Source organism: Arachis hypogaea, chromosome 14 (assembly GCF_003086295.3).
Source record: "Arachis hypogaea cultivar Tifrunner chromosome 14, arahy.Tifrunner.gnm2.J5K5, whole genome shotgun sequence".
NCBI classification, from domain to species: domain Eukaryota; kingdom Viridiplantae; phylum Streptophyta; class Magnoliopsida; order Fabales; family Fabaceae; genus Arachis; species Arachis hypogaea.
The window spans coordinates 50871738-50886136 of NC_092049.1; positions in this window are offsets into that span (position 1 = coordinate 50871738).

Consider the following 14399-nt stretch of genomic DNA (forward strand, 5'->3'; position numbering starts at 1 on the left):
CTGAATGAGCTAGAGGAATTCAGACTCACTGCTTTCGAAAATGCCAAGCTTTATAAAGAGAAATAAAAAAGGTGGCATGACAGAAAGTTGTCATCTAGAGTCTTTGAACCAGGACAAAAGGTTTTGTTGTTTAACTCTAGGCTCAGGCTGTTCCCCGGGAAACTGAAATCCCGGTAGAGGGGACCATATGTGATTACAAGTGTATCACCATATGGTTATGTGGAGCTTCAAGACATTGATTCTGATAAGAAGTTCATTATTAATGGATAAAGAATCAAGCACTATCTTGAAGGCAATGTTGAGCAATAGTGCTCAAGGCTGAGGCTAGATTAAAAGCTCAGCAAGGTCCAGCTAAAGACAATAAAGAAGCGCTTGCTGGGAGGCAACCCAGCCATTAGCAAAACTTTTTCTGTTATTTTGCCCTATTCTTCATTTTATTTATTTATTTTTAAAGCATATAAGTTCAATGTTAATAAGGTAAAGAGTCAATTGAATAGGTTCACAGGGTTACAGAAGGATTCAGCACACAAAACAGAGAAAAAGAGCTCACTGGCAAGAAAACGCCAGTAAGAGGCACAACTTGGCGTTAAACGCCCAAAAGGAGCATTTACTGGGCATTTAACGCCAGTAAAGATAGCCATCTGGGCATTAAACGCCAGATTGACAGCATCCTGGGCGTTCAGAAAAATGCCCAGTAACAAAGGGGTTTTTGGCGTTTAACGCCAGCTAGAAGCAACAGCTGGGCGTTAAACGCCCAAAACAAGCAGCAACTGGGCGTTAAACGCCCAAAACATGCAGCAGTTGGGCGTTTAACGCCAGGATTGTGGGGAGTAGGCAATTTCGTTTTCAATTCAAATTTTTTCCATTTTTTATGTTTCAATTCATGATTTCTTGCACAAACATGTTACAAATCCTAATTTTTCAAATTCTTTTTTTTTTCAAAAAAAAAAATATATATATATATATATCAAATGTATCTTAATTCATAAGCCCTTTTTCTTAATCCTCTTCAAATTATTTTCAAATCCTTTTCAAAACAAATCTATCTCTTTTCACTCTAAAATCTTTTCAAATCATCAATATCTTTTTCAAATCCTCACATCATCTTTTTCAAAATTCAGATTTCTCTTTTTCAAATATCTTTCATATCTTTTCAATTTTAAATCATATCTTTTTCCTATCATACTTATCTTTTACAAATCATATCTTCTATCATATCTCCTTCAAAATTTTCGAACCCACCCTCCCTTTTCCCTTTAAATCCTAATTCGGCCTCCCCCTCTCCTCCACAAGTTGCGCTTGGCTCTCCCTCTTTCCCTCTCCTTTCTTTTCTTTTGCTTGAGGACAAGCAAACCTCTAAGTTTGGTGTATTTATCCGTGATCACTAAGCCAATACCCACTAAGATCATGGCTCCCAAGGGAAAATAAACTGACTCAAGAGGCAAGAAGGAGAATATTCCAAAATCACTTTGGAATCAAGGGAAATTCATAACCAAAGAACATTCAGACCATTTTTACAAAATAATGAGTCTAAGGTCAGTGATCCCGGAAGTTAAATTTGATCTAAAAGAAGATGAATATCCGGAGATCCAAGAGCAAATTCGAAACAGGAGCTGGGAAGTCCTAGCTAATCCTGAAACAAAGGTGGGAAGAAACATGGTTCAGGAATTCCGGTCAGAGGAATAGATTGTTCACACCCACCCTGACAAAATAAGGGAGATCTTCAAGCTGCCTCAATTGCAAGATAACCCAGACTCCTTTAATAGGAGAATGATGAGATCAAACCTGGGATTGGACAAAATCCTAGAGGACATATGCCTCCCTGGAGCTAAGTGGACAACCAACACAAAGGGTGCCCCAAACCAACTCAAGAGAGGAGATCTCAAACCAGTTGCCAGAGGCTGGCTAGACTTCATTGGGTGCTCTATACTGCCCACTAGCAACCGCTTTGAGGTCACCATCAGAAGAGCAGTGATGATTCATTGCATTATGCTAGAAAAAGAAGTGGAAGTTCATCATCTAATTGCTTGTGAGCTTTACAAAATTGCAAACAAGAACTCCAAAGATGCTAAATTGGCTTATCCAAGCTTAGTCTCTCTGCTATGTAAAGATGCTGGAATAAAAATGGGAGTAGATAAGTATATCTCAGTTGAGCAACCAATCACCAAAAAGTCTATGGAAGGACTACAAGTGCAGAACGACTCCATCAAGAGAAAAGCAGAGGAGCTCCTCCCAGAAATCCCTCAAATTGAATACTGGGAGCGCCTAGAAGCAACTGTCACCAAGTTACAAGAAGCTGTGAATCAACTGAAGGAAGAACAGCAAAATCAAAACAGCATGTTATGCAAGCTGCTTAAAGAACAAGAAGAGCAAGGGCGTGACATAAAGGAACTGAAGCGCCAGAAGCTGTCTTTTGAAGGGCCAAGCACCCCACAGACTAAAGAAGCATCTACCTCCCAAAATAAAGGTTGTTGAGTCCTAACTCTGAGATAACCTTTTATCCATTTTAAGAGTATATGAGTATTAGTGTTAGAGTCATTTATTTTTAAGTCCTTAATTTCCTGTCTTTTATTATTAAGTGTCTGCTTTTATGCCTAATTTATATTATTAAATAATAAATAAAGATTAGAGTCTATACCTTAAAGTTATGAATATCCTATGAATCCATCACCCTTCTTAAATAAAAAATTATTTTAATTACAAAAGAACAAGAAGTACATGGTTTCAAATTCATCCTTGAAACTAGTTTAATTATTTTGATGTGGTGACAATGCTTTTTGTTTTCTGAATGAATGCTTGAACAGTGAATATGTCTTTTGAAATTGTTGTTTATGAATGTTAAATATGTTGGCTCTTGAAGAATAAGAAAAAAGGAGACATGTTATTTGATAATCTGAAAAATCATAAAAATGATTCTTGAAGCAAGAAAAAGCAGTGAATACAAAAGCTTGAAAAAAAAAAAGAGAGAAGAGAAGAAAAAGCAAGCAGAAAAAGCCAAAAGCTCTTAAAACCAAAAGGCAAGAGCAAAAAGCCAATAGCCCTTAAAACCAAAAGGCAAGGGTAATAAAAAGGATCCAAGGCTTTGAGCATCAGTGGATAGGAGGTCCTAAAGGAATAAAATCCTAGCCTAAGCGGCTAAACCAAGTTGTCCTTAACCATGTGCTTGTGGCGTGAAAGTGTCAAGTGAAGACTTGAGACTGAGCGGTTAAAGTCAAGGTCCAAAGCAAAAACAGAGTGTGCTTAAGAACCCTGGACACCCCTAATTGGGGACTCTAGCAAAGCTGAGTCACAATCTGAAAAGGTTCACCCAGTTATGTGTCTGTGGCATTTATGTATCCGGTGGTAATACTGGAAAACAAAGTGCTTAGGGCCACGACCAAGACTCATAAAGTAGCTGTGTTCAAGAATCAACATACTGAACTAGGAGAATCAATAACACTATCTGAATTCTAAGTTCCTATAGATGCCAATCATTCTGAACCTCAATGGATAAAGTGAGATGCCAAAACTATTCAAGAGGCAAAAAGCTACAAGTCCCGCTCATTTGATTGGGGCTAAGTTTCATTGATATTTTGGAATCTATAGTATATTATCTTCTTTTTATCCCATTTGATCTTCAGTTTCTTGGGGACAAGCAACAATTTAAGTTTGGTGTTGTGATGAGCGGATAATTTATACGCTTTTTGGCATTGTTTTTACATAGTTTTCAATATAATTTCGTTAGTTTTTATTATATCTCTATTAGTTTTTAAATAAAAATTACAATTCTGGACTTTACTATGAGTTTGTGTATTTTCTGTAATTTCAGGTATTTTCTGGCTGAAATTGAGGGAGATGAGCAAAAATCTGATTCAGGCTAAAAAAGGACTGCCGATGCTGTTGGATTCTGACCTCCCTGCACTCAAAGTGGATTTTCTGGAGCTACAGAATTTCAAATGGCACGCTCTCAATTGTGTTGGAAAGTAGATATCCAGGACTTTCCAGAAATATATAACAGTCCATACTTTGCTCAAGGATAGACGACGTAAACTGGCGTTCAACGCCAGTTCCATGTTGTAGTCTGGCGTGAAACGCCAGAAACAGTTTACAAATGGGAGTTGAACACCAGAAACAGGTTACAACCTGGCGTTTAACTCCAGAAACAGCCTAGGCACGTGAGAAGCTTAAGTCTTAGCCCCAGCACACACCAAGTGGGCCCCAGAAGTGGATTTCTGCACCATCTATCTTAGTTTATTCATTTTCTGTAAACCTAGGTTACTAGTTTAGTATTTAAACAACTTTTAGAGGTCTATTTCGCACCTCATGACATTTTAGATCTGAACTTTGTATTCTTTGACGGCATGAGTCTCTAAACTCCATTGTTGGGGGTGAGGAGCTCTGCTGTGTCTCAATGAATTAATGCAAGTATTTCTATTTTCCATTCAAACACGCTTGTTTCTATCTAAGATGTTCATTCGCACTTCAATATGATAAATGTGATGATCCGTGACACTCCTATTCTACCTTCAATTGAATGAATATCTCTTGGATTCCTTAATCAGAATCTTCGTGGTATAAGCTAGAATCCATTGGCAGCATACTTGAGAATCCGGAAAGTCTAAACCTTGTCTGTGGTATTCCGAGTAGGATTCAGGGATTGAATGACTGTGACGAGCTTCAAACTCACAAAGGTTGGGCGTAGTGACAGACGCAAAAGGACCAACGGATCCTATTCCAGCATGAGTGAGAACCGACAGATGATTAGCCGGGTGGTGACAGCGCACCTGGACAATTTTCACTGAGAGGACGGATGGTAGCCATTGACAACGGTGATCTACCAACATACAGCTTGCCATAGGAGGAACCTTGCGTGCGTGAAGAAGAAGATAGGGGGAAAGCAGAGATTCAGAAGACAAAGAATCTCCAAAACTCCAACATATTCTCCATTACTGCAGAACAAGTATTTATTTCATGCTCTTTTATTTTTCACAATTCAAACTAATAATTATAATTGATATCCTGACTAAGAGTTACAAGATAACCATAGATTGCTTCAAGCCAACAATCTCCATGGGATTCGACCCTTACTCACGTAAGGTATTACTTGGACGACCTATTGTACTTGCTGGTTAGTTGTGCGAATTTGTGAGAAATAGTAATATTGACATTGACATACACAATTTCGTGCACCACTCATTCACCCGAGGTAGCTCCCTATCTACAAAAGATAAGCCCATCCCCTCAATACGAGTCTCAATAGCACGCCTCAGATCGGCGAGAATGGCCAGCTTCTTCTCTATGTTGAGATGTCTCTCCTGAAAGACCGGAAGGCAAAGCTCACAGTACAAATTAGGGAATCTCACTCCGTCGATAAAGGGTAATAACTGATCTGCTTTTTCCTTGTCAAAAAGAGGGTTCTTGGCATAATTGGAGAATACAGAAGCAGTGGAAGACTATGGTGGCTAGGTCAGAGAGACTCTGCTTAAAAGTCTCCATCTGTTGCTGAAAAGGTGAGAATTGTCTGTTGTTGAACCTATTTTGGTTTCTTCCACCTTGGTTATTTTTGAAGCCTTATTGAGGCTTCTGTTGATCCCTCCATGAAAAGTTTGAATGATTCCTCCAAGATGAGTTGTAGGTGTTTCCATAAGTCTCATTGATGGGATTCCCTAAAGAATTTCCTATATAGTTAACCTCTTCCATCATGGGTTGATCTGGATTATAGGCTTCTCTTTCATAGGATGTCTCTTGAGTGCTGCCAGCTGCAACTTGCAATCCAGTCAGATGCTGAGAGATCATGTTGACCTGTTGGGTCAAGATTTTATTCTGAGCCAATATGGCATTCAGAGTGTCAACCTCCAGGCCTCCTCTCTTCTGAGCCAACCCATTGTTCACAGGGTTCTTCTCAGAAGTGTACCTGAATTGGTTGTTTGCAACCATGTCAATGAGTTCCTGTGCCTCTTCAGGAGTTTTCTTCAAGTGGAGTGATCCACCGGTAGAGTGGTCCAATGACATCTAGGACAATTCAGAGAGGCCATCATAGAAGATATCCAGCATGGTCTAGTCTGAAATCATGTTAGGAGGGAACCTTCTGATCAGTTGCTTGTACCTCTCTGACGTTGAGGAATTTATCGTTGATCTAGAATTTTCTCAAAATAGAATTCATTCGTTGCAAGTATAGTCTAGATCAACAACTAACTCCCAAATCAAATGTTAATCCAAAGGATATCACAATCAATACACAATATAAACTGGGAGTTTTAAATCCCGGGTCGTCTTCCCTAGGAGTTACAATTAAGTGTACAATTATTGGCTATGGAGGAAATGGGGATTGGGAATGCAAGAGAGGCAAGTAATGTAAATAGCAAGGAATAAAACAAGCATGCAAGGAATTTAAATGAAAGCAAATGAAGGCAATAAAAATGGAAATTAAATGGCAAAAAGAGCTTTTTCTGAGAATTGGGAAATTTAGGATTCCTATCCTAGTTATGGACCACAAGCATGGTAATTGTATGGAATCAATGCGAACTAGTCAATCCTTTTTGAGAATTAGTCAAAAGAGCATAATTGATCTCAATCTATAAGTCCTAGTCAACTCACTAATTACTTAGTGAAAGACTAGCGTCAATAGAAACCAAACCAATTAACTATTCGCACACAATGCGGAATGGACATCCACAACTCAATTCCACCCAAACACCCAATTTCTCAACCCAGAGTGTGAAAACTAAACATGCAAGAAATCAAACATTAAAGCAATAAAAGTCAAAGCAAGTATAGTCAAAGCAAGTAAACTTTAAATGAAAGAAAACCTCTTGGCAAGTAATTGAGAGCTATGGTTACCTATCCTAGTCATTGACCACGAACACATGATGATTATGAAAAGTTAATCCTACTTAGTCAACCTTACATCGAAGATAAGTCAAATAGGCATAGTTGATTTCAATCCATAAGTCCTATGTCAATACTAAGGGGTCACATAGAGTCAATGGAGACCAAATAAACTAACTACTCTAATGTATCAAACAAGAATGGACATCAATAACTCAAAGATCACCAAAACCAACAATTTCAAGCCAAGAGTGGAGAAAAACTAAGTAGAAACTAAGTCAAGCATTTTATCAAACACTTGGTGTGCATGAAAATAAAATAATATTAAATTGCATTAAAAATAAAAACTAACTACCAAAAGCAAGAAAATGACAATAACAATTAAAGAAAGCAATAAATGACATGAAACATAAATTTGCATTAATTAAAATTAAAATAACAAGAGTGTTCATAAAATGGAAAATGACATAAAAGAGAAAATGACAAAAGAAATGAAGAAGATAAGGACAAGAGAGCATAGAAATATAAAGGAAACTAGGTGAAAGCAAGAATTAAAAAGAGAAATTATAAAGAAAATAAACTAAGAACCCTAATTTCTAGAAAGAAGGTGGAGCTTCTCTCTCTAGAAAACAACCTACATAATGCTGAACTAACCCTAATTGCTCCCCCCTTTCACATGGAAAGAGGGCCTCTTTGATATAGCACTCACCAGCTTCAGAAAGTCCCAAAATTGGGCCTTGGAGGCCCAAAAATTGCCCCAGCGATTTGCAATACATGAGTCACGCACTGGGACCTATGCATACGCACAGGAGGTCGTGCGTACCCACACTTGGCTTTGTGGTTCTTGTGTGTACGCACAGCAGGTTGTGCGCACACACACTTCAATGTGTGCTTTTCCTTTGATTTCTTCATGTTTTCTCCCAATTATATGCTTTCCTTCCACTCTCATCAAGCCATTCCAACCTATTACACCTGAAATCACTCATCAAAACCATCAAGGTATCGAATGGGATAAAAGTAATTAAAATACGCACAAAATAGCATGTTTTCATAATTATGCTCAATTTAGGGAGAGAACACAAAAGTATGCTATTTGGGTGAATAAATGTGGGTTTATGTGATGAAATCCACTCAAATCAAACCAAAATATATCGGAAAATATGGACTCATCAATTTCCTCACACTTAAACAATAGCATGTCCTCATGCAAATCACAATCAAAGGATAATGATCAAAGGGTAATCAATTGATTCAATGCAACTAACTACATGCAAGAGACTATGCTAAATACTATCTATCTATATATCTATACTATGGTTCCTAATTAGTATGGCACAAACAAACAAAAGAATCTCAATCATTCCAATAATTAATCACTAGGGCTAAGACAAGGGATCAATGCAATATGATCCACATCCAAAGATTTGATTTGAGATTTTCAAAATTAAGTTCAACAACTTGCAAGAAGACATAAGATAAAGGATGGAAACATAGAATTGAGCGATTGAACCCCTCACCAGATGTGTTTACACTTTAGTCACTCAATGTTTAGGGCTTAATCACTCAATCCTCTTTTAATAATGTTTTTCAAAGATTTGCAAGTCTGATAAACCACTAATTTATGGTTTATCTTGTGCTCAATTGAGTGGATTTTATCAATCTTTTATACACTTATTCATATGATTTGCATGACTTTACGTTTTCCTTCCTGATTTTGTGCTATGATTGAAAACATGCTTCTTTGGTCTTAATTTTGATATGTTTAATCTTCTCTTATTACCATTCAATGCCTTGATATGTGTGTTAAGTATTTTCAAAGATTACAGGGCAGGAATGACTTAGAGGATGGAAAGGAAGCATGCAAAAGTGGAAGAAATACAAGAAGTTGAAGGAACTGCAAAGCTGTCAGCTTGACCCTCTCACACTAAAACGACCATAACTTGAGCTACACAGATCCAAATGATGCAGTTTCAGTTGCGTTGGAAAGCTAACGTCCGGGGCTTCGATCTGATATATAATTTGCCATAGTGGCCGTACATCTAGGCGACGCGGACGCGTGCTCCACGCAGACGCATTGCAGTGACGAAAATCAGCGTGGCAGATTTTGCAATCAGTGATTTCTGGGCTATTTCCGGCCCAGTTTCAAGCTCAGAAAACACAGATTAAAGGCTGCAAAGTGAAGGAATGAAGGGGGACAACGGATATTTCACTTTTCATAATTTTGATGTAGTTTTAAAGAGAGAGAGGCTCTCTCCTCTTAAAGGAATTAGGATTTCTTATTATTTCAACTTACAATTTCTTCTGAGTTCCAGGTTCAATGTTCCTTTTATTTATTTTTCCAATTTAATTTATGAACTTTTCCATGTTAGATTTGAATAATCTATTTAATATAATTTGAGGTATTTTCAGATCTATGATTTGTTTTTTTTATTTATGATATAAATAATTTAAAATTTTCCCTTTTGGCTTTGGTTAAGTGATTGGTGACGCTTGAGTTATCAAACTCAAGGTGTTGACTAAAAATTGGAATTCTTTGCTGATTAATTTGGATTCCACTAACTCTAGTCTTTCCAAGGGAAAGACTAGGACTTGAGGATTCATATTGATTTATCCACCTGACTTACCTTCGTAGTTAGAGTGGGAGCAAAATCCAATTCTCATCACAATTGATAAGGATAACTAGGATAGAACTTCCAGTTCTCATACCTTGCCAAGAGCTTTTCCTAGTTATTAGTTTATTCCTTTTTCCATTTACTATTCTTGCTTTTTATCTTATACATTAAAAAACCCCAGAAACATATCTTTTTCCATAACCAAAAATAAATCATACTTCCCTGCAATTCCTTGAGAAGACGACCCGAGGTTTAAATACTTCGGTTATAAATTTTATTGGGTTTTGTTACTTGTGACAACCAAACTTTTGTAAGAAAGGAATTCTTATTAGTCTAGAAGCTATATTTACAACGTGAATTTATTGTGAAAATTCTAGATCGCGCGAGAGATTCGTTCTTCAAAGTCGTCTAACAATCAACTAATATTTGAGGAATGAATGCAAATATCATGAGGACTTCTGTGGGTTGTAATGGGGCTTAGGTAAGGGTAGGATTAATATGGTTAAGTGGGCTAATAGATTGGGTCTTTGATTAGCTCAAGTATCCCACCTAATCCTATATCATCCTATATACATAACAAAACAACCTAACTACGCATTTATCCCTTTTTCTCACATTTACTCATGCATGCATCTTTTCGATTCAACCACATATGCATCTCTTATTTATATTCTTGTTATCCTTTCTTTCTTTTTTCTTTCTTTTTTTTTCAACAAGAAGAGATGCATATGTTTCAAGTAATGGATGCATGAGTATTTACCCATTTTTCCAAATTTTCTCAATGAACACCCAAAGTAAACTAACTACCAATGTCTTCACATAAATTCTCCCCACACTTGAATAGCACACACACTCAAACCCAAGCTAATCAAAGATACAATTCATGGTCATAAATGGTTTTTTTTTCACTTAGGGTGAATGATGTGCTTAAAATTAGAACAAAAGGGAATTAAAGGCTCAAAAAGTGGTTTACAAATGTAGATGTAAGGGTTGGCCATATGGGTTGTAATTTTAATTCAAGAAAATAGCCTCAATCATACTAAATGCAATTTAAAACAACAAATACAGGACATATAGACTAAAGCAAATCTAAGATTACAATCGTAAAAGGAGTTTATAACACATAAGAACAAAATTTTTGTGGTTGAAAATGCGCAACCACACAATCAAAGCTCAAATCTCACTTGGTATTTGTTCAAGATGTTTTCTATGTTCCATAAAAACATTTCAAGCAAGTTTAAAAACATGTTTTCAAATCTAATCAATTGAATGCCCACAAAAAGATTTCTTGAAAATCCTTTGTTGTTTTACCAAACTTATTTATTCCACCAAGCAACATGCAAATATAACTATCATAAAACTATAAGCAAACTTAGATATATACAAGCAAACTAAACAAAGCATAATACGAATAAATACTAGTGAAAATTCACAAAAATACAACTACTAAAAACTAGAAAATAATGCGAAGTGTTCAGAAAAAGAAGTTACGCCCCAAAATTGCGGATCCTCCCCCACACTTAAATGATGCACGGTCCTCTGTGCATGCATTCAATCTGGGGGTGAAGAGATGCTCTAAGAGGCTCCACCTTCTAATGGTGGGTACCGGGGCTCTGGGTTGCTGTAGAAAACAAATAAACAAGAATTGAGGAAAAGTAAGTTGTTGTGGTATAATGAAGACAATGTGTGTATCCTAAGTGTGCACGGTTTAGAACACAACACATTGATCAGTTAAAAAGGTAACCACATATTCAACAGAAATAGCATGTTCCTCAATCAAGTGGCCTAGGTTGCAAGTAAAAAATAAGCAAAACTCAAGGCACAAGCAAACCTAGGTGACCACGACTAGAGTGAATTGAGTTTTAAAGATATTAGATATTGAAATTGTGCAAGTGAGAGCACAAAATTAATGTAAAATAGCACAATTAACAATAACCAATTTAATTATGAAAAATGACTACTTATTCATCCTTAGAAATAATGAAATAATCACATGTATAAGGTGTTTGTTACAAAAAGTGACAAGTCTTGATAAGAATCAAGTCAAGTCGACTCAAAAAATGCAAAGCATTAACAAGGAGAAAATACCTTGTTATGTGATTGTATTCACTCAAAAGCCATGATGAATGCGTAGTTCAACTCAATTCACTAAAGTAAAAGTGCACAATTCATAATTAAGTTGCCAAACAAGGATATGGTTTAATACATATGGTCACGACAACATATGAATCAAACTCTCAATTCAATTAGGCAATCAAATAAAGACATAATGCTCAGCGCACATATTCATCAAAGCTTTAACCAAGATTAAGCAAGAAACAACCCCATAATCATCAAGAAAACACTTGCAATTTATTTAATTGTCAAATAACTAAACTAAAACTAATATAATTACCAAAATAAAAGTGAAATGCAAATAAAACAAGGTAAAACAAGTCGAAAAGAAGGAAAAAGTAAGAAAAGAGAGGGGTGGAAGAAAGAAGAAGAGAAGAAAAGCAGCATAAAAGTGAGAAAACAGGGGCGTGCGTACACACAGGTATGTGTGCGTACGCACACTGGCTGGAAAATGCGGTTGTGTTCGCGCACAATAGCGTGCGGTCGTTGCGAAAAGAAGGGGCATAAGGGTCTGTGCGCACGCACAGAAGGGAAAGAGGGGGGTGAGCAGACGCACAAGGCGTGCGAGCGCCCTGAACAGAGAGGGAATTAAGGGTTGTGTGTGTGCACAAGTGTGTGCGCACGCACAGAACACTTTTTTTTTTACCTGAAGCGTCACAACTACCAGCTATATAACCGTCTATGCAGACGCACACAGGTCCGTGCGCACGCACAAGAGGCAAAAGGTAGAAGGTGCGGACGCACAAGGAATGCTAACGCTCCAAGCAGAAAGTGCATAAGCTGGTGTGCGCGAACACAGAAAAGTGCGTGCGCACAGGACACGAAAATTGGGGTTGTGTGCGTACGCACAGGTCTGTGCGCACGCACACGCTCTGTTTTTCCCAAAAAATTTTAGTGCTCTAAGGCAACTAACTTGATGTCCAAAATAGCATTTTCAACCCCAAAACTTATTCTACCCTAAAACTACAAGATCAACACAAAAATCTACCAAACTAAGCTAACTAAAAGAAGCAAAATTTAGACAAACAAGTGCTCAAAGAGAGGTATAGTTAGAAAGATGTTACCAAGCACTTTTATTTAATGTCTTTAAGTTAGACAATTGGGAGAGCCCTTGCTGCGGTGGCTTGTGCTTGACTTCCCCACTAATGCTAGAATGTCCAACGTCCTCCGGGATCCCAATTCTAACTATCAACAAAAACAAAAGAGAACCAAAGATTGAGCAAGCTATTTACATATTAACATATATACAATAGCCAAAAACATACACCATTGTAACTCCCTGGCAACAGCGCCAAATTTGACGTTGAGGAATTTATCGTTGATCTAGAATTTTCTCAAAATAGAATTCGTTCGTTGCAAGTATAGTCTAGATCAACAACTAACTCCCAAATTAAATGTTAATCCAAAGGATGTCACAATCAATACACAATATAAATTGGGAGTTTTAAATCCCGGTTCGTCTTTCCTAGGAGTTGCAATTAAGTGTACAATTATTGGCTATGGAGGAAATGGGGATTGGGAATGAAAGAGAGGCAAGTAATGTAAATAGCAAGGAATAAAACAAGCATGCAAGGAATTTAAAGGAAAGCGAATGAAGGAAATAAAAATGGAAATTAAATGGCAAAAAGAGCTCTTGGTGAGAATTGGGAAATTTAGGATTCCTATCATAGTTAGGGACCACAAGCATGGCAATTGTATGGAATCAATGCGATATAGTCAATCCTCCTTGAGAATTAGTCAAAAGAGCGTAATTGATCTCAATCCATAAGTCCTAGTCAACTCACTAATTACTTAGTGAAAGACTAGCGTCACTAGAAACCAAACCAATTAACTATTCTCACACAATACGGAATGGACATCCACAACTCAATTCCACCCAAACACCTAATTTCTCAATCAAGAGTGTGAAAACTAAACATGCAAGAACTCAAACATCAAAATAATAAAAGTCAAAGCAAGTAAAGTGAAAGCAAGTAAACTTCAAATGCAAGAAAACCTCTTGGCAAGTAATTGAGAGCTAAGGTTACCTATCCTAGTCATTGACCACAAACACATGATGATTATGAAGAGTTAGTCCTACTTAGTCAACCTTACATCGAAGATAAGTTAAATAGGCATAGTTGATTTCAATCCATAAGTCCTATGTCAACACTAATGGGTCACATAGAGTCAATGGAGACTAAATCAACTAACTACTCTAATGTATCAAACAAGAATGGACATCAATGATTTAAGGATCACCAAAACCAACAATTTCAAGCCAAGAGTGGAGAAAAACTAAGTAGAAACTAAGCCAAGCATTTTATCAAACACTTGGTGTGCATGAAAATAAAATAATATTAAATTGCATAGAAAATAAAAGCTAACTACCAAAAGCAAGAAAATGACAATAACAATTAAAGAAAATAATAAATGACATGAAACATAAATTTGCATTAATTAAAATTAAAATAACAAGAGTGTTCATAATATGGAAAATGACATAAAAGAGAAAATGACAAAAGAAATGAGTCACGCGCTGGGACCTGTGCGTACGCACACTTGGCTTTGTGGTTCTTGTGTGTACGCACAGCAGGTTGTGCGCACGCACTCTTCAATGTGTGCTTCTCCTTTGATTTCTTTATGTTTTCTCCCAATTCCATGCTTTCCTTCCAGTCTCATCAAGCCATTCCAACTTATTACACCTGAAATCACTCATCAAAACCATCAAGGTATTGAATGGGATAAAAGTGGGATAAAAGTGATTAAAATATGCACAAAATAGCATGTTTTCACAATTAGGCTCAATTTAGGGAGAGAACACAGAAGTGTGCTATTTGGGTGAACAAATGTGGGTTTATGTGATGAAATCCACTCAAATCAAAC